General features: G+C 39.0%; 1 long non-coding RNA gene across 1 annotated transcript; it reads right to left on the reverse strand.

Annotated features, from left to right (window-relative positions):
- Positions 1-76: 76 nt before the first annotated feature.
- Positions 77-24,952, reverse strand: LOC141417480 (uncharacterized). Its single transcript, XR_012442058.1, has 3 exons — positions 24,489-24,952; positions 4,199-4,317; positions 77-2,308 (listed from the first exon to the last, which is right to left on the reverse strand). It is a non-coding gene; the product is annotated as an uncharacterized lncRNA (long non-coding RNA).
- Positions 24,953-26,090: the final 1,138 nt, after the last annotated feature.

Raw genomic sequence — 26,090 nt, forward strand, 5'->3', positions numbered from 1 at the left:
CAAGGATACCAAAGATAGGAAATCTTGGCCCAAATCACCTAGTCATTCACTTCAAATATTCGTTCTTTATATCAGAACAAACATAACCTAATACTTTCCAGACCATCTGAAAGAAAACAACAGAAACTGTGTTCTATAAAGCACTCATTATCTCATTTAGATTCCTACTAAAAACAGTTTCAAAGGAAAAAGTAGGACCGAGGCCATAGCTCAAATGATAGAGTGCCTGCCTGGCAAGGGCAAAACCCTAAGTATAAACCCCAGTACTGCCAAAAAAAAAATTTTTAAAGGAAAAAAATAATGCTTGCTTTCATATTAAACTAAGTAAGACTAAATCCATTGAAATCTTAGAAGTTAAAGAACCTTGAGTCTGTTGCTGAGATGATGTGCAAGCATAGAAAACACCACTGGATTTGTTCTGTTTAGAGTCAGAGATAATGATTATTTCCTTCATATTGACTCTCAGTAATTTGTTAATGTTTTCCCTTTTTAATGGTGTGGGAGATTTCCTTTGATCATTTGATCACACTTGTATACTATGTGTAAAATTTAACAAATTTTAACCAAGCAAAGAATGGTGGTCGCATGCTTATTATTCCAGCTACTCAGAGAATCACAAGTTCAAAGAGACTGTCTCAAAAAATACAAACAAAAGGGCAGGGGGTGTGGCTCAAGTGGTAGAGTGCTTCCCTAGTATGCAAGAGGTCCTGGGTCCCCAGGACTAAAGAAGAAAAAAAAAAATGCTGGCCTCCATTTTGTTCTGTAGCATCATAGATATTTCCCTATCCTAGTTAAAGTTTTTTTTTTAAATTTACAGTGACTACAAATCATTGGTTTAGTGTATCACAATTTATTGAACCCCTCCCTGCCTAATGGATTTTCATTTTTGTATTGTTTATTCATTTATTCACATGTGTATACATGGTTTGGGCTATCTCTTCCTGCTGCCCCTACCTCTTCTCCCTTCCCCCTACCCCTTTTGCTTCCAGGCTCATTTGTTTTTCATTCTAATAGAAAACAGTCCTCAGATGAGCATTTTTATATGCTGATCTTTTTGTCTACATCTGCTTATTTCCATGAAAGGATTGATTAGAATTAGAATTTCTAGGTCATTTTGATAAGAAAGAAACATTTTTAAATCTTCTGATAAAATATTGCTGAATAATATTGGAGAAAGTCTACACTGTTTTATGTTAATAATTGCTTCGTTATTGGTATTCCAAACATAGAGAACTTTTAGACATCCTCTGAGCTGTGTTTAGATGAATTTCCATTGCTCCTAACAGCACTTTTACATGCCTGTATCACAGCATTTATTGACATGTATTATTTTATACCTGCATTTCTTCAAGTAAATTCTGAAGTGGGAGGCAGACTTGTCCCAGTACTAAGACTGGTAATATCTAACAACACCAAGATACTTTCCAGATAAATTGTGGTCTCAATCTCCATTTCCCGATGGCAGACCAGAATAAATTTTTGCACCGCTAACATAGGGAAACTATACAACTGAAAATCTGTATTCATCTAACTCTAACCCTGACTACTCAGCATGTTGTCATTTTCCCAAGCTCCAAACTGCTTCAGTGTTAACACTTTTTTGGTGTTGTTTAGTCTATCAGGTAAAGTTGGTAATATATGTGGTGTTCTGCATGAGGTAGTGTCACCATACCCCAAGTTGCTCAGCAGCCTGAGATAGGATGATTACAGATCTCACAGAGACTTCTTCCAGTTGCTTAGCTCTGATACTTCTGCATTTTCTAGGAACCTAACCTTGGCAAAGTATATGAGGCTAAGTTATAATGAATATTGAATAGTCACTATATGACAAATGCCAAGAAATACAATGGGTGACACAAAGAAAGAAATGAGAATTCCTACTTCTGTCTTTATCTTACCTCCCCTTCTTTTATCCTCAGCTCAGAGACTTGGGGTCTTCCATTTGAGAATGTCATCCATAACATCTGAATAGCTCTTCTTTCTATGGCACCAGGCTGGAAAGAGTCTGGTCAAAGTAGGGGCACTCCTCACTCCTGTGACCTAAGGATGCAAAGCCCTCCCCCTTTGCCTTCTTGCATAACAGGGTGCCCAGAATTCCCAGTTGGCCCTCTTTGGGGGACTTGTCTTAAAATCCCGCCTTTGATAAGTGATACCGGAAATGTTCTCACATCAGCCTGGTACTATAAACCTAATTCAACTCACCCAGTAAGCTCTGAGAGCTAGAGAGGAAGGAGCAAGAGCTGGAAGGAAGAGCTAGATTACACAGGACTGCTCTGGGAGGTTGGAGGGGAAGTTGCACCAGGAGCCACTATGGAGGAAAACACAGGCTTCAAGTACAGGGAGAAGATGAAACAGTAAAATTCCCAGAGAAGACACACCACTTGCCCACTGCCTTACCCTCCTCCCACAGTGTATAGTTCACAATTTTGCTGTGAGAAATTTGTGTTTAAAGAGTGTAAACAGAGAGGTTGAAGAGGACTTAGGTCCACTGAAGTTTGTGCTAGAATATTGTGAAAAGGGGAAGGCCACAGGAAGGAAAATTACTCCCTCTTCCTGATAGCTTTTTCTGATCACAAGTCTGTATTCTGATTTAAAAAGAATTTTTAAAAAAAAGAAATTTGAAAGGAATATTAATATTCATAGATGTTAAATTATGCTAAAGATTGCCACTTAATTTTTAATGGTGAAAAACTGAATGCAACTAAATACCCACAAATTAGGACCAATCAAGTAAATTCTGCTCCATGCAATGAGTTAAAGTAATAAAAATCAGGATGTGCGTCTATATTTATTGTTATAAAGCAAGCCATGAAATTTTGTTGAGATAAAAGCGGATTACAAAACTGCGTCATTTGACCTGCTCATGAAACACTATGCCCACATGAATATATATGCAAAGAGACATGTTAGGGAGATTCACAAATAGACTGTTAACAGTGGTTATCATCAAATTAACACAAGTTATTTGATTTTATTTTCCTCCATCCTTTTTTTCCTTTACTTTACATCTGCATCATTTTCAAAAGAAATAATGTATTTCTTCCCTCCAAAAAGAATATGCTAGCTAAGTCCTTTTACTTAAAATGCTTTTCCTCTGATAATCTAAACCATCATTTTGCCAAAACAAAGGATTGTAGAATAAAATCCATGCTCCTGACAGAACAGAACCCAAGCTGGACCTCCAGCCACCTCCAAAGCTGTAAGACCAAGAAGCAAGTGGAAGTCATGGTTTTGATGCAGGAGAAGGGGAACCTGGGATTTTGACATGGTGTGCACAATCCTAACTCTTATGCTAAAAAGCATCAACTGCTACAGTTTTTGCCTTTGAGTATAGAACATGTTATCCTTCCACTTTATTTATCTTACTATAAGATTATATTAGTGATGTATATGTCACTTCAACTAAGATGTCTTCCATTCTATCACTTAGATTCTATCCCCCTCCCCCCTTTTTGGGCAGTATTGGAGTTTGAACTCAGGCCCTGGTGTTTACTAGGCAAGCCATAACCCCAGCCCTGATTCTGTCCTTTTGAGGACCACTTCATACTCCTCTTTTCCCATTCTCTTTTCCCCTAGGCTGTACTCCTTATAGCTGGAAGCAAGGGAGCTGTATGAACATTTATTTTTGCCTTTTAATGACTGAAACATTGCCAAAGGTAACATCTCCAAAATGGAAATCATGATCTCTCCATTGAAAAAGGCACAGTGGCTCAACCTGTAATCCCAGCTACTTCAGAGGCTGAGATATGAGGATCATAGTTCAAGGCCAGCTTGGGTAAAACCTTAGTAAGACTCCCCCAATCTCAACAGATAAGCCAGACATAGTGGTTCATGCTATAATTGCAGCTACCTGCGAGGCAGAGGTAGGATGATTTTGGTTCACGGTTGGCCCGGGGCAAAAAGTACAACACCCTATCTGAAAAATAACTAAAGCAAAAAAGGGCTGGGGGGCATGGCTCTAGAGGTAGAACACCTGCCTAGCAAGCATAAGGCCCTGAGTTGAAACACCACTACTGCCAAAAAAAATTTTTTTTTCCAAAGGTCTAAACTTGAAAGATTTTTAGAAATGTATATTTGGTGTACAAAAGGGAGAATGAAAAAAAATAACTTCAAACCCAATAAAGTAGGCAAAATTCCTTTAAGAAACCTCCATACCTCAGAACCTGGTCCTAAGTAGGTGATGAGAGGCTTACAGTACCTGCTTGGTAGACCAGATTCAGCTCAGTTACTGCCCAGTCTGGACTCCAGGTCTCCCGCTGCTTGGTTAAACTTCTCCTTTACATCATCCACCCTTGAGATGCATAGTGCAGCTGTGGTCTGTAAATTAAATGGCATGACTGAGCACCAATCCAACACATACAACATTTCTATGGAAATACTCAACATAGGAGCTTATTTTGATTGGTAATAAAGACCTATAAACAAAGCATTTGGATAAATCTCTTAAATTCAAATAAACCAATACAACAAAATTATACCAACAAAACTTAGTTATCTACTGCGGTCTCAAACTAAAACCCCATTGAAGAGAGTCTGTAAGCATGGGAAAGGTCCATGGTCAAATAACCAGTACACCTTTCTCTGGAAGCAAGAAAGGGAAGCATCATTTCAGGTGTTAGTGTTCTAGAGAGACTTAGTGAGAAACCCGGAGCCAAAAATCCAAAAGATGTATAAAGAATTTTTTTAATTATACTATGCTGTTTTCATGCCTTAAGTTTTTCTCTAAGGTTATGAGGTGAATCTGAAGAATAAAAGAAATTCTGGGTTATATTTAAGAGTGGTCTTCCTAAAGAATATTTTGTAATGATTCTTTCCTTCATAATAGGTATATATGCACACTTGTATGTAGTCAGTATTCTGAAGACTACAGTGAGAATGTCCGCGTCACCACAGTCCCACTCACATAACCACTGGAAGAGACTGACTCATCAATCAATTGATTTTGTTGGTGGAAATTGAACCCAAGGCCTTGCACAGGTTCTACCTTGGACCTCAGTCTCAGCCCCAAGAGACTGAAATTCTAAGTGTCAGCATACTATTAAAATGTAAAGAATTAACTATCTATAAAAATATAACTTATCTACAAAAATTTTATTTGGAGATACAAAATTTGGCACATTTTTGGCAACCCCAGTTCAGAATGACCATCATGGTTTACATTCTAATTATATATTGTGATAAGTCTTGAGAAATTAATGGACCCAAGGAACCATCATCACCACAATCAAGATATAGAACACCTCCATCACCCTCACACCCATAGTACTCATACAGTTAGCCATTCGAGGGCACAGTCTCCCTAGATGGCTCTTCCCCTGCTAAACAGCAGCTACATCCAAATGGAGCTCATCTGCCCAGGAACTGGAACAGTAAAGACAGGAAGTGAGTCTTTCCTCACCTCACTGTCACTCACACAGCCTTTCCTGGGAGCCCACAGTGTGGTTTGCAGAGCTCCATCCTCCACATTGGCAACCCAGCCAGCCAGGACTGGTAAGGTAGAGCTTTCATGGAAACACGCCCTCCTCAACCATGCAAATTTCATCCTGTTGTGCCTCAGACTCCCACATTCAAAGACAGCTTGGAATTTTCCTGGTCCTAACTCAAAAGTGGCCTGATTCAAATCCAACAGATTCCACAGAAAATCAAATGAAACAGGTGTGGTGCTTGATAATGCAAGTAGAGTAGAACAGAGAAGAAATAGGTATTGCATCTTTATCTGAAAGCTAGGGCATCAGCAGAAAGACAACAAGCCTTTGGTTTTTTGCTCACTGCTGTCTCCAACTCCTGGAATAAGACCTGCGGCATAACATGATCAGAAATGTTTGTTGACTGAGTAGAATGGTCTCTCCTAGTCTCTGAATCCTTACCCCCAACAATCTTTATTTATGCTGCGTTCCATTTTAAATATAAAGCATCATTTGAGGACTTTTAGGAGCTTTGTCTTCGTAACAGTGTTGGTACTTATCTCTCAAGTTGTGTTCAATGCAACTATACCAGTTAGTAATTCCATTTGGAGTATTCTTGAAACAAGGAATAACAACATGTTAAACAGAACTGAGAAGAAAGTCTTTTACAGAAAGACTTTGATAATGGAAAAGCATATATTAATGATACACTTTGCTGGGTGAAATCAGAAATTAACAAAATGCAATGCATTCATTGGCTAGGGTTGCCATAACAAAGTACCACAGACTGGGTAGCTTAAGTAACAGAAATTTATTTCTAGAGATTAGAAGTTGTAGAGGCCTGAAGTCCAAGATCAAGGTGTCAGTAGAGCTGGTTTCTTTGGACAGCCGTTCTCCTTTACTTAAGGTGTCTGTCATGTCTGGTATCATCACATGGTCCTCCCTGTGGGGTCTGCCTGTGTCCTAATCTGTTCTCAGGAAGACATTAATCATATTGGATAAGGACCTGCCCTTTCTACCCTGTCTTACTTTAAAGTTCTGCTTCCTACAGTCTTTGAGATGTACTGGAAGTTAAGACTTCAACGCATGAATTTGCAGGGAAGGGGGACACAACTTAGGCTATAACATGGGAATAGAGAAAAGCTAATGCTGCATTTATATAATATATACATTTGCTAGTGTTAAGTCACTGGAATCGCTTGGACAACTAGATTTTTGATGTTACCAAATTTTATTAGCAGCCAGTATCATGAATGGAGAGAGAGCTAAAATTAAATCCTACTGAAACATCAAGACACTATTTCCCTAAAACCTAGGAGTCTCTTATAATCTGTTACAAAAGAATTAGGCAATTGGCCCTGTCCATCTTCCAGAAATGTGCCTATATTTATAAATTTCTTTTTTTTTTTTTTGGCAACACTGGGGTTTGAACTCAGGGCCTCACACTTGCTAGGCAGGCACTTTCTCTGCTTGAGCCACTCCACCAGCTCGAATTTCATATTTTTTAAATGTTGGTCCACATACTTTGTAATCTAAAACGTCATCCAATGCAATCATTGACACCTAAACCATCCTCAATATTGTAATCATTGAATTCTCAGCTATGACTGTAATACCCTATCTTGGTACTTTCTGAACTTTCATTTTGTTTTTTACTTTTTTGGTTGTACTAGGGTTTGAACTCAGGGCCTCATGCACCCTACTCGTTGAGCCACTCCACCAGCTCTTCTTGGTACTTTCTGCTTTACTCCTTATTGCTGATACTGTCATCTTAAAAAGAAACAACCCAAACAGGTTCACAACCATCCAAAAGAAACTCAGAAGTAGGAAACATTGCTTGACAGGATATCTGTGGCACAACTTAATTCAGTAAACTTAAGCAGTTAAAAGTATTCCTGCTCAAAAATCTGCTTAAAAAAGCTTTCACCCAGGCTGGCAAAGTGCTCAAATTGTACCAAGCATGAGGTCCTGAGTTCAAACCCCAGAGCCACCAAAAAAAAAAAAATTTGTTAAAAAGCTTTCACCCAAAGTTGATCAGATTGCTCAGGAAACTAAGCATTTTTTTCCATTGCTCCTAAAAATATAAATTGATTCAAATTTTCTGAATGCCAAATTTTGCAACACTTATCAAAAGCCATGGACTATAATAAACCTGTTAATCCTGTGTTTCTATTTCAATTAATTTGTCCAAAAGAATCATGAGTATGGTTAAAGACATAGCTCTTTGGGATATACACAGCAGCGGTGAACATGGGGCCACATTCTACATCAAGAAGAGAAGTCAAACTAGGGGAAGATTTTACCTGAGTGAACTCTGTCTTCTGGAGACTGCCCCAGGAAACATTATTCTGTACCTCTAACTTCTGATCCCTACCTCCTGGCCAGCTCTGTTTCTCTGTTGCACTGCTATGCAGGTAAAATATGGCCAAAGTATTTAACAACAGCTTGTTAAACGAATTGTGATCCATGTAATAGAGTATCATGCACCATTAAAAATCACATTCTAAGCCAGGTATGGTGGTGCCCACTTGCAGTCCCAGCAGTAGGGAGGAGGCTGAGGCAGGAGAGACAGCCTTAGCTATGTAATACCCTGTCTCAGAAAAATCACATTTTAAAATAGTATTTAATAGCACAAAAATCGCCATGTTATTTTAAGTTTTTAAAGTAATATTTCTTAGTATAGTCCCAAAAGGATAAATACTGTATGATTCCACTCACTTGAGATAGAGTACTCAAAATTATAGAGACAAAGGTAGAATTGAGAGGCTGGAGGTATGTCTCAAAGGGTAGAGCACCTACCTAGCAAGCATGCAAACTCCAGAAGTGCCAATAAAAAGGACATGCGTGAATTGGGACTGTGGAAAGGTTGAAATGGGACACTATAATTCACTGGGTACAATTTCAGCTTTAAAGGCAAAAAGGGAAATGCAGAGGAATGTTGGTGATGGTTGTACCTCATGATGAATGTGTTTAATACTACTGAACTGTACACTTAAAATGGTTAGTATGCTAAATTCTTGTATGTATTTCACCACAATAAAAATGTTAAAATAGTTACTAAACAGTGTGATCTCATTCCTATTAACAGAGACAACTTTGGACAATTTATAACATTAAAAAAAATTGCATCATTTTTAATTTCCTTTTTCTGTTTATCTTTCTAATTTCCTACAATGAATGTTTCATAATCAGAAAAAATACTTTAAAATGATTCCCGCCCAACAAAAATGAAACTCAAAATTTACTTTAATCTTGTTAATGAAACAAAACCAGCCTTGGTATGTCTCTCCCCTCTGAGTTATCTGGGTGGTATGTGGGTTGGCTGGGATGTGTGTGGTAGAGGCCACAGCAGGGGAATCTTCTGGAGGCACTTGCCCCATTCTAGCAGGTACAGCATGTGACTCTGTTGCCAGTAAGAGCAGTGGTTGTTCCCGAGGGCCAGAAACAGAAGGGCCTCAGGGAAGTGATAGTTGTGTGGGCAAAGACCAGAAAGGAATCTGTAAGAATTGCTAACTGTATACCTCCTACTTCACTGACTTAAAATAATAAAAAGAAATCCTTAACCCATCAAAGATTTTGCCGCAATATAAAGAAATTTGTGAAAATGGTATACTCTGAGGAGCTACATGTGTCTCTGGAGATGAGATTGAAAGACAGTGACCATGAAACGTGCTTTTGTCATGTTCTAGTCTTTACGCTTTCATACACAGTAGACCATGTAAACCCACTGTACCTATTCCAGGAAGGCAAGAGAGAACCTGCAGCCTCAGAGGGCTGCAGTGACCTGTCTCCTGCAGAAGACTGTCCCTTCTAGAAACCCAATGATCCTGAAACCCTCCAAAGTAGTCATTCTTGTGCCCTCCGTGCACTTTCCCTCATCTGGTTCCTACCTATGACCGTGACCACTTCATTGCAATGTGTCCTTTCCCACTATATGGCTGATTCTTACGTCTTTGTCCCCAGCCTTGGCCTCTCACATATGCTCCAATTTCCATTTGCCCAGCGTTTATAGGATCCCCTCAAAATGAATCCTTCCCCACCTGTCTTCCCAATTTCCCCTTCCTTGTCAGAGCTACCACCATTTTTCTGGGAAAAAGAAATCTTAGATGGTGTCTGTTCTCTCTCATTTATTGTCTCATTTAACCTGTCACACAGACCTGTCCAAAATTTCCTTAAGGGATACTACAGATTTCATGTTTCCTTGTTTATTCTCTTTGTTACCCATAGTCTGGGCCTCTCCCACACCTGTACCTCTCCTACTTCTTTTTGCTTGGTTGTCTTCCCTCGAGCGAAAGTGTGCCTTCCCTCCTTCCACTAGCCCATTCACCTCCCGCCACTGGTAAGTGCATGTTTCATTGTCACGTACTTCCAGGCTCAGGGACTGGTATCAGCTTCCACTTCCAAGCCCAAACACCTTACTGGGTTTGTGGCATCCTTTTTAAGCAAAACTCCCCCCGCCCCATAGCAATCCCAATTTATTTCTGACTGCCAGTAGACACTCTGTTCCCATTGGACTACTGATCTCATTAGTTCTTTCTGTCTCCCTCTCTGCCAGACTTGTACACCCTGTGTACTCCTTTTGCCAGATCTGCCATCAGATAACCTGTGCTCCATTCTCAACCCTACCATTTGGTAGTGCTTTGACATTAGACATACTACCGCTGCGGAACCTCAACTTCTTCCTGTGGAAAATGGAAATGTTACAGCCTAATTCTAAGGTCACTGAAAGGACTAAATGGTCCAGTGTATGGAAGGGTCATTTAGCCGGCTGCCTAGCACAAAGATCATAAATGTGCCTCCTCTTCGGATCCGTGGAACATGATGGGGAAAATGAATATCATATGGTAAACACAAGATTGTGTGAATAATCAGTAGATGTAATATGCTTAATATATGTTGACTTAACAACCTTCCAGCTCTGACATAATCTCCCTCTCTGTTAACATTGTTTGACCACTGTTGACACTGAAAAACTTCATCCTTCTTTAAACTCCCATGGCATTTACACCCTAATGCTTAAATGTTTACAACTGATTTTTGTAATCCTTTCACATGTGTTATCCCATCTCTAACTAGTTTGCAAGGTCCTTGAGGACAAAGATAATGATATTCCTGTAGCTGACATTTGGTGATTGTGGTCTATGAGCTAGCACTTGACATTTATAACTACTCTAACCTTCCCATAACCCGAGGAGGGTACTTGCTGTTATCATCCTTGTGTGCAGAGGCACAGATGCTAGCAGATTACCCCAAGGCAATCAGGTTAGTGAGCAACAGAGCTAAGGCCCTGCAGTCTGGCCCAACAGCTTTGTGTACTATTGACTGCTCCCCAGGGGATGGAATCACACACTGATTCACAGATGGGTGTGACCCTCTTCTGTACCTAGGAGCTGTCTCACAGGCTTGCAAGCGGCTGCTTGAGAGAGTACTTCCCTCACCTTCTTGGCAAACTTCCTTTAAAGAGCATCCTAAAAAGAACCAAAAGTACACACAAAGCCATGATTACTAGCAGATACTTTGCTACTGTTACATTATGTAGAAAATGAAGGAAGAAAGGAAAGAGAAGAAAAGGGAGAAAGAGACAGGGCCATGTGGGAGAAGTGGTGAGAATGATAAACAGGAAAGAAGGGAACACTAGAGAGGCCAGGACTTTCCATACAGCCCATACAACAGTGCTTCCCTGTTCCAGATGACCAACAGCCTACATGCATGCATTGGTTTACACTTGCTCCTGCTGCTGCCCTAAGTACAGTGGAGTTTTGCTTTGAGAATTTGAAAGCTAGGGAAGGGGCTGCTAGAAACCCAGCCCAGAGGCCATCAGAGCTGATGCTCCCTTAGGGAGGCTTCTCCTCAACAGAAATGATCCTGGGAGGTTGAAATGGCACAGGAAGACAGGATGCTTGCTGCTGAAGTTCTCACTGTGCCAAAGTCAAGGTGGGGTATAAAATGTGAATTTCAAATGCAAAATTACAAAGGATGTTTTATAACCTTAAGAGCGAACTCTGAAAAATATTACTGGATTCTCTGCTCCTTGTACCAACCCCTTTAATGATACAAGTGAAACCTGGTCTATCTGAAACATTGTGAGGGGTCAGAGTGGCAGAATGGCCCCAAGGGACATAATCTCTGAGAATAACACCTCTAAATGGCCTAATCAGGAAATTTTTCTCACTGTCATCAGCATAAAGAACACCAAAAAACCATTTTTTTTTCCAAATAGAAATCTACCTAGAAACACCCACACATCTCAGTCATCAACACTCAAAGACAAGTGGGGATTATGGCTAAACTTTATTTCTTGCAGGGACAAAAAAGTAAAAAGGATTAAGAAAATGAAACCATGGCAACAAACCATAGGCATCACAAACCCTGCCAAATCTTTGCCTTGTTCAACTAGGCCAACAACAGCTCTGACACAATTACATTTCACCAGATGCTGCCGCAACACCACTGGGATACAGTGAACTCACTGTTAGCTGAAGCCAAAACCAAATTGTTTGCATCTGATGTGTATTTCATATTCCTGTTTCCCCATGCCTGTCTGAAAACTGACTTGATGTAACAACCTCTAGTTGCACATTTCAAAGGGTAGCAGCATGAATTTTTACAATACATTCCTCAGCAGGGAGGAATTGCAGCAGTAACTGTAAGAAAATGTTCTCCTGTACAATAAACCAAAAGCTTTGTGAACACAAAAATGACAATTTTCATTAAAAGGTGCCTGTTATTTTTGGTATTTCCAGTTACATAAAGGATAAATATATTCAGACAACTGGCCATGACCTTTTCCTGGCAACTCCAGCTTCAGTTTTCTCTAAGCAAGGGTGAGTTTCATATTTTTCCAGAAGAGACAAACAGGAATGCCTCATTAAATTGTTCCCTTAGATTTTTAATTCAATACCACACAACACTTCTATATTGAGCTCAACACAATAGTAATAAAAGTCACTATTCTGAAGTCAAATGATGTCTCTTTCATCCAAGACCTTGTTTTGGTTCCTCTTCCTCTGAGCTGAGCATTTAACCTCCAGCCTTTCCCCCAGTTCTCAACCAGGGCAATTTTGCCCCGCAGGAAACATTAGGCAATGTCTGGGAACATTTTTGCTGCAACTGGAGAGTTCAATTGGTATTTAGTGACTGAGAATCCAGGACTTTTGCCAAACATATACAATACACAGGACAGCTCTGCACGGTGAAAAATTACCTAGTTTCTCATGTCCACAGTGCCGAGGTTGAGCAACCCAACAATAAGTTCACCAACCCATTTTTAATTTTAAAAAGAAAAAAATGCCTTTTTTTCATAAGGGTATCTTCAATGACTCTTTATTTATCAGGTTATAAATAGCAACCTCCTAAACCTTACTGTCAACACCCCCCAATCTACTTCTGCACTACCTTCCACCTTGACTGAATAAATAATGATGGTCTCTGCTCAGTGTTCTGCAGCAGCTCGCCCACTGGACAATCCCCACTGTGACTGGCACCCTGTAGGTATCAGGAATGGTCCTTCTCTTCCTCCTAAGGAGCTCAGACTGACTGTGATGAGAATGGGGAAGAAAGCCATGGACCCTTGTTTCCCACAAATCTCCACATAAACCATGCTCTTTGCTAAGAAAAACTGTTCATCGATCACTGAACACTCAAATTTCTCAGGAGTGGGTGACTGCACACTGAGCTTTCTACAACCCTTCTTGGGCTTCTGGGTTGTAGGGAAGCTGGCAAGGGCTGAAGGAATTCACACTGCAGCAGAGGATCAGTGTTGACCTTGGGAATTTAGATTGATGCATTTAAACCTATCTCAGTGTACCTCAACTGGTCAGATTCAAAATCCCCAGGGAAGACAGAAAGCAACATACATGTGAACTTGACAATGTATTTGTTATATGGCAGGGGGAGAGCTATAATACAATATAAACTACATGGTTTACCTCTTCTTTTCCTTTGTCTTTATAACTCCTAATAAATATTCATTTGGTTATGCAGAGTGAGTAGACAGTATTTACAAGAAGCCTTTATACTAGCATTTGTCAAAACGCAACTTTCTATTCAGCCTGATTGTCTTTCCACGGGCATGACCTCTCTGCTTTTGTTGATAATTGAGAAATAAATATTGTTATCAATGGCTATGATATAGATTGAATTTGTCAACTGTTAATTGTTCATCCTAGGATGCTCGGGGGGGGGGGGGGGGTTCCTGTAAATTGTTTCTCTTAGGTTGGCAGTTTTTTTCTTGGTTTTAAAATATTAAAACCAAATCAAAGTATTAACCTGCTGTTGCAACAGAAAGATGGCTATGAAAACTTTCTCTGATGAAAAAGGAGAGACTATGTGTCAGGCTCAAATATCCCATGTGTTTGAGAATATCTGCAAAATGATGATTACGATTTGTCATGAGCTGCATGAGAGAGAAGGCATTAATTTTATCTTCACTCTCCTAGGTGAGGCATAATCAGTTCCACTGCAGAATAACACTGAGAAACACTGAGAAAGTCTTTCGCTTTGTCTCAGATAAATCTTTCTGGTGCTGATGAAAACAGATAGGCATTTCAATCTATGTTTATTTATTTATTTATTTTCAATCTATGTTTATAACTAGGTATTCTGTCAGGTTTCAGCATAGTGAACATGTACCTGTTGAAAAAGCAATATTATGCCTGTGGTTAGGCAACAACTGTCCTGAGAGTTAATATAGTGTCATAGTTAAGATCTCAGCTCTGAGGCCAGGCACCGTAGTTCAACAGCTGTAATCACAGCACTCAGGAGACTGAGGCAGGAGGATCACAAGTTTGAAACCAGCCTGGGGTACAATGCAAGACCCTGTTTAAAAAAAAAAAATCTGGGTATGATGACTCACACTTGTAAACTCAGTTATGTGGGAGGTTAAATAGAAGGATATCTCTCCAAGGTCAGCCTGGACAAAAATGGGAGACCCTATCTGAAAAATAACTAAAGCATAAAGGGCTGGGGGGTGTGGCCCAAGTGGTAAAGCACTTGCCTAGGGATCATGAGATCCAGAATTCAAACCCTACTACCATCAAAAAAAAAAAAAAAAAAAAAACTCAGCTCTGCTGCCAGATTGTCTGAGCATGAATATAGTCCTACCATTTACTAGCTATGACTTCTCTAAACCATCTTCCCTCCTATTTAAAATAAGAATAAGAACAGGACTTATCATGGGTCGTGGTGGGCTCTAAGTGTGTAAATCCACATAAAACAGGGCTGGTATATAATCAGCTCTCAGCAAACGCTAGCTACTGTGTTTCATTGTGTTATGCATGGGTGATATCTGGTTTTTCTTTTGTTTTGTTTTGCAGTATTGGGGGTGGAACCCAGGACCTTGGCCATACTAGGCAGGTGCCCTACTGCTGAACTCTACACTGAGCTCAGTGGCAATATCCATTTTTTAATTTCTCTTTAATGAAAAACGGTCCTAGTTATATTGCACACACTAATTGTAAAAAGAAAAATAAGCAGAAAACCCAAGGAGACATAAATAAAGAAAGTAGAAGTCCCGCTACCCCTTAAAAATAACCACAGCTCAGAGTCTGGGGTAGCTCTTTTCACCTTTGAATTAACATGCTCACTTACAGACACATGCACACAAATAACATGAGTTAATCTTTTCCTTTAAGTTTTCTGGCCTTAGTTCCCTCTCCTTCAAATGTATGAGCATATTCATCTTAAGCATTTAATGTTTATGTTTAGCTTTGTAATCCACATGGGCATTTTTGTGTGGGTATTATGAAATAAGAATGTAATTCTCAGCCAGGCATGGTCGTGGGCACCTGTAGTCTCTGCTGCCCAGGAGGCTGAGGTGGGAGGAAATCATCCAATTGCAAGAGTGTGGGGCCAGCCTGGGCAACATACCAAAACTCATCTGTTAAAAAACAAAAAAGAGGAGAGGGAGGGGAGAAATAGGGAGAAGGAAAAAATGTAATTCTCCCCTAAATGGTGCTCCACTTGTCTTCACACTAACTCCTGATATTTCTTCCTTCTCTCATGGACTTGAAATACAAAATTTATCATATAAGAATGGGTTTATTTCCAGCCCATCTTCTTGTCCATCCATCTATCTGGCAAAATTTATCATCTATCTGTCCATGTGCTTCTGTGTCAGGATCACACTGCTCTAATTTCAGTAGCTTTAGTATATATTTTAATATTTACTTATAGCAGGCTCTTAGCTCTTCTTAGCAAACTGGTAGTTATTTCTAATTTCATGGATAATGGAATTTCCTGAGGCTACAGATTCAAGAAAAAAGAAATAGAGTCACTAAGAGTCATGTGCCCAGAGGATTGCATAAATGAGCCTTTATCAGTAAGAATAGGGTCTTATTCCTGCCAACAGTGCCTGAAAAAGGTTTTTAAAATATTAAGCCCTTAAGTAGGTATTTGGTGTTTCCCATGGCTGTGCGATAAATAACATTCATTGCTTTACCTGTGATTTGACACTTGGGCATTTAATCCTGGTTTCTAGTAACAGTAGTTAGAGAGAAAGTAAAGTTGAACTAAAATTAAGGCCATATATATATATATATATATAAATTTTATATAAAATTTCCTAGTTATGAAGACAACATGCATGAAACATGCTTTCTATTTTTATTGTAAAATCTTAAGAAAGGCTTCTCACTGGTTCCATAAAAGTAGCATGAGTGTATTTCTTTCCCATGACAGGACTCAAAGCTAACACTTCTCCACAATACTGAAGTCACTCAGAGAGAATGCTTTTTCTGTTCTTTTGTATCATATTCTTATCGATTTAAAGCCTGGCTTAACTATAGACACTAAATGCTCACTAATAATGAAAATAAGATAAATACTATCTTGACTAAATAATAGACCTGGTAGTACAAGTCTGAGAAAACTTCGTATTTACTTTTAAAATGCTACGAGCAGCATGTCTGCAACCACATTTGACCAACAGAGGAAAGTAATCATTAGAAGAAACGTATCAACATTGATTTCAATGAACCACATGGTAATGATAAATGGAAAGTAGTTGTGTAAGCAAATGTAAAAATAAAGTTGTAAGAAATAGAAATGCAACCAGAAAGAACACTACTGCTTCTGGGCATGGGGCGCTAACTGGTACTGGACTTGCCCGAGTGCAACAAACAATAAGACACTAGAGAAGATATATGAAATGATTGTTTTCTGACATTGAACAACAGACAAAGCAGAGCTATAAACTGGAGAGAAGTGAAACAAGGCAAGGCCTATAACCACCCAGCTTTCGTCCTGCAGCTACTTCACAGACTGTGACTGGGGGTGGGGGGTGAGGGGTGACTCAAGCCGAATTGCTAAGCAGAGGAGACAGAGGTCAGACTCAGAGAGGCACAGGCAGCTGGAGTGTGCAGGATACTAGAGACAAGTAAGCTAGAAAAGCAAGAATTAAAAATCTGCATAAGGAACTTCTAGCATCTTGGACACATTGACAGAGAGAAACTCTGTGAGACCAGGCAAAGAGCATCTATGAGAGAATTATAAAATGAACAATCCCACAGTTCACGGAGATCTGTGAGATGTTCAAGTTCTGGCCAGAAAGAGCAGAGAAGTCTTGGAAGTATACAAAAGCGCTGCATTGGGCTGGTGGAGTGGCTCAAGTGGTAGGGTGATAATTAGCAAGCACGAAGCCCTGAGTTCAAACCCCAGTGTCACCAAAAAACAAACAAAAAAAAGTGCTACATTATTGAAGTGATGTAGTATTACTTGAAGGAACACTAATGAACTGAACATGATGTATACCTTAAATCTTACAGCAGCCATTAAAAAATAAAACAGTTTTATTAGCCAATAAGGGGGGGAGTAAAATGAGATATTGAGATATGCTCAATTAATCCAAAAAGTCAAGCACAGAAGAAAAAAGAAAATCAAATGGGGCTATAGAAAATAAGTAACAAGACATAAGATTTAAATTTAACCATGTCAATAATTATATTAAATGAATATGGACTAAGCACTAAGCATTCTAATTATAAAACAGAGCTTGAGGAAGTAGCTCAAGTGGTAGACCATTTGCAAGTACAAGGTCCTGGGTTCAGTCCCCAATACCACTGCCAAAAAAAAAAAAAGAAGGAAGGAGTGAGAGATGGAGGGAGGGATCTACTTTATACATAGGAAGAAAGGATAAAAGGAAAAGGATGACTTGTGAAAATTTTATTAAGGAAAGCAAAATGTTATGCTGGCAAATAGTTACTTAATGCAAAGAAACAAGCAAAGGAGGAGTAGAAGGATAGAAAAGATGATACATATCAGAAACAAAATGTAAAATGGTATGTGCACATTTCACATTCATTTTGAAAGGTAGTTTTGCTAGATGGGAGATTCTTGCTTGAAACTGTTTTTCTTTTAGCACTTTGAATGTTATCCCACTACCTTATAACAAATTAGACGTGAGTGTGTTAAATAATTAAATGGAAAGGCAGTTGTACCAGTTTGGATTTAACTAAAAACAAGGTCCAACTGTATGCTATCTACCAAAGACATACTTTACATCCAAAGATAAAAATAAGGCTGAGGCAGGAGAATCATAAGTTCAAAGCCAGCCATGACTATGTCAAAAAACCCTATCTCAAAAAAAAAAGATAAAAATAAATTGAAAGTAAAAGCAACCATAAGAAAGCTAGCATCACTAGAGTAATATTAGATACAACAGATTTGAAACATTTAACATTCTTAAAAATGTTATTAGAGCCGGGCGCTGGTGGCTCACACCTGTAATCCTCTCAGGAGGCAGAAATCAGGAGGATCTTGGTTTGAAGAAAGTTCAAGCAAATAGTTTGTGAGACCCTATCTTGAAAAACCCATCACAAAAGTAGGGCTGGTGGAGTGGCTCAAGGTGTAGGCCCTAGTTCAAGCCCCAGTACCACAAAACAAATGTTATTAGAGATAGAGAGGAATATTTTATCATGCTAAGAGATTTAGCCTATCAGGAAAATATGCTTATAAACATATACACACTCATGGCAGAGCTTCCAAAATACATGAAGAAAAAAAACTTACAGAATTGAAAGGAGACTAACCATTCAACAATGTTGGAGATCTTATGACTACATTTTCAATAATAGAATAGTAGACATGATAGCAAGGAAATAGACTTCAACAGCACAATAGCCAAAGTATTGCTAACAGACCTGTGTAGACCACTGCTCAGCAACACAATACACAGGAATTTCACCAGGAGAGCCCATTGCTAAGTAATAACAAAAGTATCAATGTATTTTAAATAAGTAAAGTTATACAAAGTATGCTACACAACCAAAATGGAGAGAATTTAGACATTGGTAATGGAAACTCACAAGTATGTGCAAATCAAACAACATATTCCTAAACAACTGAGTCAAAACAGGTATCATAGGGAATATTTTAAAAACACTTGGATACTGAGGAGTGAAGAAGATGGAAATACACCACATACATACGAAGTCAGTATAATGAAACCCACCACACACTGGAAGGGGAAGAAAGAGAGGGGAATGGAAATACCATGGAGGGGGACTTGCTCAAAGTCCATTGTGTGCATCCACAGTATTATCACATGGGTGATAACATGAATGTATGATAAATCAAAAAAATTTAAATACTTTGAGATTAGTGAAAGTGAAGACACAGTTTACCAAAATTTATAAAATGCATCTAACATAGTGCTTAGAGGGAAAGTTATAAATTTAAACGCCAAATTTTAAAAAGAAAATCTCAACTCAAAGACTAAACCTTTGACTCAAAGATGCTGTAGAAAAAAGCAAATTAAGCCTAAAGTTAGCAGAAAGAAAGCTATAATAAAAATTACATCAGAGATTAATAAAACAGAGAACCAAAAAAACAGTAGAGAATAAGATAAAAAGCTAGAGGTTTTTTTTGACTAATTAATGAAATTCCTAGACTCACCAAACAAAAAGGAAAAAAGAAATGAAATGACTGCACTCAAAAATGAGAGGCTATTACTACTGACTCTACTAATGAAAAATACTATGAAGAATTAATTCACACTATGAAAAACAAATTTAGAAGATTTTTTTCTATATCAGTTGAGATGATCATGAGTTTTTTATTCTGTTGCAATTATGTATTAAATTAATTGGATTTTCAGATATTAAAATACTTTTGCATTTCTTTACTCACAGAAGTTATGAAAATCCTAAGACATATACAAAAGGGGCTTATAGAACTAATAAGTAATATTGATAAAATCATATGATCCAATTTAGTTGATTTTCACAACTAGGAAATAAGGAGTAAAAAATGGGTTCAGTTTTTTCTGCATGGAGATACCCAGTTTTGTACTGGAAGAGCTCGATGGATTAAAGACTGCCAATGCTGATGGCTAGTTACCAGGTGGGACAAATGGAACACTTGTACCTCCATGGCAGTGTAATACATTTGTTGTGAGGTGGGGAGAAAGATCGGCATTCCTTATAAAACACATTTACCATATGTCTCAGCAATCCCACTCGGATCTTTACTCAAAAGTGAAAACATCCACACAAAGACTTTTTTATGAATGATACTTATGTCAGTTTTATTCACAAAAGTCAAGACCTGCAAACAAACCAAAAGTGCATCCAAGTGTGGTACATTCATGCCATGGAATGTGAATCCACAATAAAAACTTAACAATGTGGTAAATGCTGAACAAAAGAAGCCAGACACTCACTGAACACTGTCAGAAGGTTGGAAAGTGTTTGCTGGAGTCCTGGACAGGAGATGCAATTGATTGAAAAGACACATGAACTTTGGAGTGATGAAACTGTCCTACATGTTGATTTTAGTGGTCATTGTACAGATGGATTTATTTGTCACAATGTATCATAGCCCACACTTATTATAAATGCCTTTTATTATATGTAGATTAACTTCAAAATATTTATTCTAAAAAGACAATGTGTGTATATTTAAAGAATATTAAAATAATTTTAATTATTTAAATAGAGCAGCAAGTTAGTCTCAAAATAATTTTAGGACTTCTCTTTTTCTTTAGTGCTGAACACCCCTACTTGGCAGTGTAGTGGAACACATTTTTATAATTGTGAGTACTTTGGTCCTTTAAAGGGCTTCTAACCTTTGGGTTTGAGCCTTAGTTAAGAAACTCTTAACTCTTAACTCTTAACTAGTTAAGAGTTTCTAGTTAGTATGTTCTAACTAGAAAATACCTTCTTGAATTCTGAAACAAAGAAAATACTAACTTCCAAATTTTTCACTGCCAAAGAGATTGTGGCTAAGAGTTCTCCCCATTTGACGGAGGAAAAAAGGATGCCTCACCTATCCCTCTGCTTTTTGTGTAGTCTGCAAAGAGTCACAGAGAAAAAGAAGGAAGGACACTCTGTCCTGTTGAGTCACTTACAGATAAAAAGGTATCCTTCAGCAACTACACATGAACAATTAAGTTAATTACCCCTAAGATAGTGACCTTTTTATAAATAACACATATGTGAGGTATATGTAGGAACATATATTTACATATGAAAGATACGTTTCCTTGGAATAGAGATTTTTAATGCCACCTTCATAGCTGGTATGTCGACTTAAATCTGGATGATGGCTTTAAATTTCATATTGGATGGCTTTAAAGCAAAAATAACAAGAAAATTTCATCTAGGACCCCACAGTCAGAACATGGAATTGAAAGGGCCTATAGCTGGGAGCCAGTGGCTCACGCCTGTAATCCTAGCTACCCAGGAAGCAGAGATCAGGAGGCTCGTGGTTTAAAGCCAGCCTGGGCAAATAGTTCGCAAGACCCTATCTTGAAAAACCCTTCACAAAAATAGGGCTGGTGGAGTGGCTCAAGGTGAAGGCCCTGAATTCAAGCTCCAGTACTGAAAAAAAAAAAAAAGGTGGCCTGTAGAGCTGATTCAGGAAATGAGTAAACAAAAAAGTAAAATAAATCTGCCAGAACCGCCCCTCCCCCACTGGCGTGTGTGTGTGTGTGTGTGTGTGTGTGTGTGTGTGTGTTATTTATATCATTTGAGAAGTAATACCAAAAGGAATTTTGGAACATCCAGAGTAAAGGAACAGCCACAGAAATGATAAATGCCTAGGTAAATATAGTAGACTCTTCTCCCAAGTTCTTTAAAATATGTTAGATAGTTGAAAGCAAAACTCATGACATCATCTGAGGAGTTTTTTGATGTGCATATGTAATATGCAAGACAGTATAACACAAGGAAGAGGGCAAAGGACATATAGAGTAATGAGGTTTCCACATTCCTATTAAAATGGTAAAATATTAATTCTTAGTAAGCTATGAAAAGTTAAGTATGCATGTTGTAAGCCCTAAAGCTGCTGTTTGAAAGAGAAAGGATTTTTAAAAACTGTATACAGAGATTCAGGCACTGGTGGCACACACCTATAATCCTAGCTACTCAGGAGGCAGAGACCAGAAGGATTGTGGTTAGAAGACAGCCCAGACAAATAGTTCATAAGACACTATCTCAAGAAACTCTTCACAAAAATAGGTTTTATGGAGTGGCTTAAGGTGAAGTTCAAACCCCAGTACCACTAAAAAAAAAAAAAAAAACTATACACAGAGAAATGGCCAAAAAGAAATAAATTTATTATTTATTTCTTTGCAATACTGGGATTTGAACTCAGGGCCTATGCTTGAGCTTGTTAGGCAGATGCTGTACCACTTGAGCCACACCCCCAGCTCAAGAAATAATAAATTTAAATGGAATAGTAGAAAATATTAAAATAATCCCAAAGAAGTCAGGATAGAGGGAAAACAGCATAAACAGGAGGGAATAAGCAAATAATAAAATGGCGTGCCTAAATCCTAGCATATCTATAGCTTCATTACATAAAAATGGTCTAGACACACTAATTTAAAGACAGAGATTGTCAAAAATTTTTAAAAATGAACCAGGTGTATGTTGTTTGCAAGAAACTCAGTTTAGGATTGGAGATGTGGCTCAATAGTAGAGCATTTGCCTAAGTATGCAAGAGGCCCTGATCCCTAACACTGAGAGGTGAGAAGAAACTCAATGCAAACATAATGATGAATGATTTAAGTAGGTTAAAGCTAAAAGGATGAAAAAGATACATCATTCAAACCTTATTCAAAGAAAACTTGAGTAGCACGTTAACATCACAGTAGACCTCAGAACAAAAAAGTTATTAAGGATATTCATAATCATAAAAGTGCCAATTCTCCAAGAAGACATAGTAATTCTAATCCTGCAACAGAACTTCACTTAAAACATGAAGTGAGAACTAATGGGACTGAAAAGAGACAGGCAAAACCACAATTGTAGCTAAAGACCTCAGCACTCCTCTCTCTAACAGAACTAGCACACAGAGCATTATCAAGAAAGTAGGGTTGGAGGCAGGGTGCAAAAGGTAGAGTTCCTGCCTAACAAGTGCAAAGCCCTGAGTTCAAACCCCAGTACCACACACACAAATAAAAATAAAAAAGAAAAGAAAATAGGACTTAGTTTTAGGGTTTTGATCTTAAATGACATCCAAGGGTTTGGTTGCCAGCTTATGGCATTATTGGGAGGTGGTGGAACCTTTAGGAGGTAGGGCCTATGGAAGGAAGTTAAGTCAAGTGTGCCCTTGAAGGAGATATTGAGACCTCACCCTTCCTCCCTCTCTCTTTGCTTCTTAGATACAATGAGGTAGGTGTTTTCCTCCACCACCCAATCCCCACTATGTTGCTCTGCCTTACCATGGGCCCAAAGACAAGAGAGCCAACCAACCATAAATTGAAATTTCTGAAACCTTGAGTCAAAACAAATCTTTCCTCATTATAAGTTGTTGACTCAGGTATTTTGTCAAAGTGACAGAAAGCTAACTAACATACTGAGCAACACTACCAACCAAAGGGATCTAATGGATATTTATAGAGCACTCCAAGCTCTATAAAAAGCAACAGTAGCAAAATACAATTATTTTCAGGTGCATGTGTAATATTAGTGAAGACAAAGCATGTGAGTCATAAAACAGTAACAATCTTGAAATTATTTAAATCAAACAAGGTATAGTCTCTACATACAATGAAATTAAGTTAGAGCTCAATAAGAGAAAGATAAGAAAATGCCCAAATGCTCAGAAATAAAGCAACAAACCTGTAAGTCATTCCTGGGTCAAGAGGAAGTCCCAAGGGAAATTATAAATTATTTTCAATTGAATGAAAATATATCAAAATGTATGTGATATACCTAAAGCAATGATGAAAAAGAAATCTATACAGTCAACTGCTTGTATTAGAAAAGGAGAAAGGTCTCAGGCTTCTACTTCAGGAATCTAAAAAAGGACCCAGATAAACCTAACACAAGGAGAAGGAAGAAAACACATATCACAGAACAAATCATCAAAACTGAAAACAGGAAAAGAAAATAACAAAAAGTCAATGTTGGTTCTTGAGAAGGATCAATAAAATTCTGAAAGTTCTAGAAAGACTGACAGAGAAAAAGAGCAGACACAAATTGCCAAAACCAGGAATGAAGGAGTGGCCATCACTACAGAGCCCACAGACACTGACGGAGTAACAAGGGAATACTATCAGCAACATGGAACATAAATTTAGTGAGGCAGGAGGAAGGGGTGACAGAGGGGCATGAGGGGGCTCTGGGAATAACGGACTTGCTCACTTTCATGATAATGGTGATGGCGTCACAGATGTAGGCATGTATCATGTAATCAAATCATACAATTTCAATGCATAATTTATTGTACAAAAAGCACACATCAATAAAGCTATTTAAAAAGACCTTTTGGAGGTGATTAGAACTTCATTTCATCCATTACCCACTGTTACAACAACCTTCTCCCCTGCGCACATATTATCATTCCTCCAACAGCGAGTCTCTCAAGTCACAATAACTATCCCTACCAAATATTTCTGGTATGTGTAATGAAATGTTACAATTTTTCTATCCACTCTGCCTCATCCTCTATATACTGAATCATAAAACCAACAGATTTTAGTGTCTATTGCTGCCCAATTGACATGAGTAGAGAATATTCTTTAATCATCTAGTGTCATCAATTCTAGCACAGTGAGATTATTCAGAAGTCCACTCACCGGTAGACTTCCTGTAAGTACATGAATCAAAAACTGACTTGACTCTGGAGAGAATATACTACCTTCATTAGTGCTCCAGAACTGCGCGTGAACGATCCCAGAGGGATGGCGAAACCTAGGTGAAGTTCATTCAATGCCCAGCACTGTCCACAATGAAACAGCCACAATCTTGGAGCACGTTATCACGGGTGACTACAGCACAGAACTCTCTCGGGCTCCTGAACCTGAGCACCACAAGATCTGTCTCTTCAGTGTCAGTTGTGAAGCAGCAATATGCAGTTTACCGCCCCTAACAGCCCAGCACTACCCCGTTACATATACTGACCAACGCTACGCCAGCCCATCTGCCACGGGCAGTGATGCTGGTGCCAGGCGGCTGGGAGATGGGAGGTGGGGAGGGTGGGGGTGGATGGATGGGAGCCATGATTCACTATTCCTATCTGTGTTTGGTACAATCTACCCTGAAGTGTCCCCCTCCTGGCTAACCACTTTCCCCTTTCCCTTCTCTCCTGTCTTGTCTTCTCTCTCTCTCCTCTCTCTCTCTCTCTCTCTCTCTCTCTCTCTCTCACACACACACTCTCTCACTCTCTCACTGAATATTTCCCCTCATGCTCTCCACCTCCCATTCCTTCACTAAATGGAAATACGAATGCCTGCCTAAAACTAAACAACAACAACAACAACAACATATGATACACACCAGTGCAATGCCTGGTCTAGAAAAGGAGCTCAAAAAAATGTGAATTCACTTCACTTTCACTACTTCTCTCCGAGACCCAAGCAGGAATAAAGAAGAAAACATGCTGGGAGCTGGTGGCTCACACCTGTAATCCTAGCTACTCAGGAGGCAGAGATCAGGAAGATGGTGGTTCAAACCAGCCCAGGCAAATAGTTCATGAGACCCTATCTTGAAAAAAACCCACCACAAAAAAAGGGCAGGTGGAGTGGCTCAAGGTGTAGGTTTTGACTTCAAACCCCAGTACTGGAAAAAAAAAAAGAGGAGGAGAAACCATGCTGGAATGGGAATGATGAAATAAAGAGAAATCAGCCCAAAGGCCTGTTTTCTCTTCTCACAACATGGATTGTGTTCAGAATGATTACCTTAGCTTAACTCCGTTCTTCAGTGATACACAGACTCAGGTGGGAGGCTCACCTGAGCGGCCTGGCTCCTAAGACACACCCTCCTCACTGCTTCACAGCAACACTCACTAGGTGGGCATTCACTGGAGACCTGGCTAGGCAGCTGACCCCTTTCCTTGCTACCATCCACCTTTTTTTTTTTTGGTGCACTGGAGTTTGAACCCAGGGCTTCACGCTCACAAAACAGCTTGAGCCACACCTCTAGTCTATTTTACTGGGTTTATTTTGGAGACGGGATCTTGTGAACTATTTGCCCCAGCTGACATCCAGGAGTGGAATTTCTAGGTCAAATGGTGGTGCTATATAAACCTTTAGAAGAACTGCCTGACTCTTTCTCATATGGCCTCCATTTTACATTCCCACTAACAGTCTGCAAGAAATCTGATTTCCCCACATCCCTGCTAACCCTTGTTACCTGATGTGTTCATGGCCATCCTTGGATGTGAAGATCATTGTGGTTTGATTTATATCTTCTCTCAAATACTGTTCAGCAGGGAGTAACCCCTGTTATGATCTTTTGCTCA

Source organism: Castor canadensis, chromosome 15 (genome assembly GCF_047511655.1).
Source record: "Castor canadensis chromosome 15, mCasCan1.hap1v2, whole genome shotgun sequence".
In the NCBI taxonomy this organism is placed as follows: Eukaryota; Metazoa; Chordata; class Mammalia; order Rodentia; family Castoridae; genus Castor; species Castor canadensis.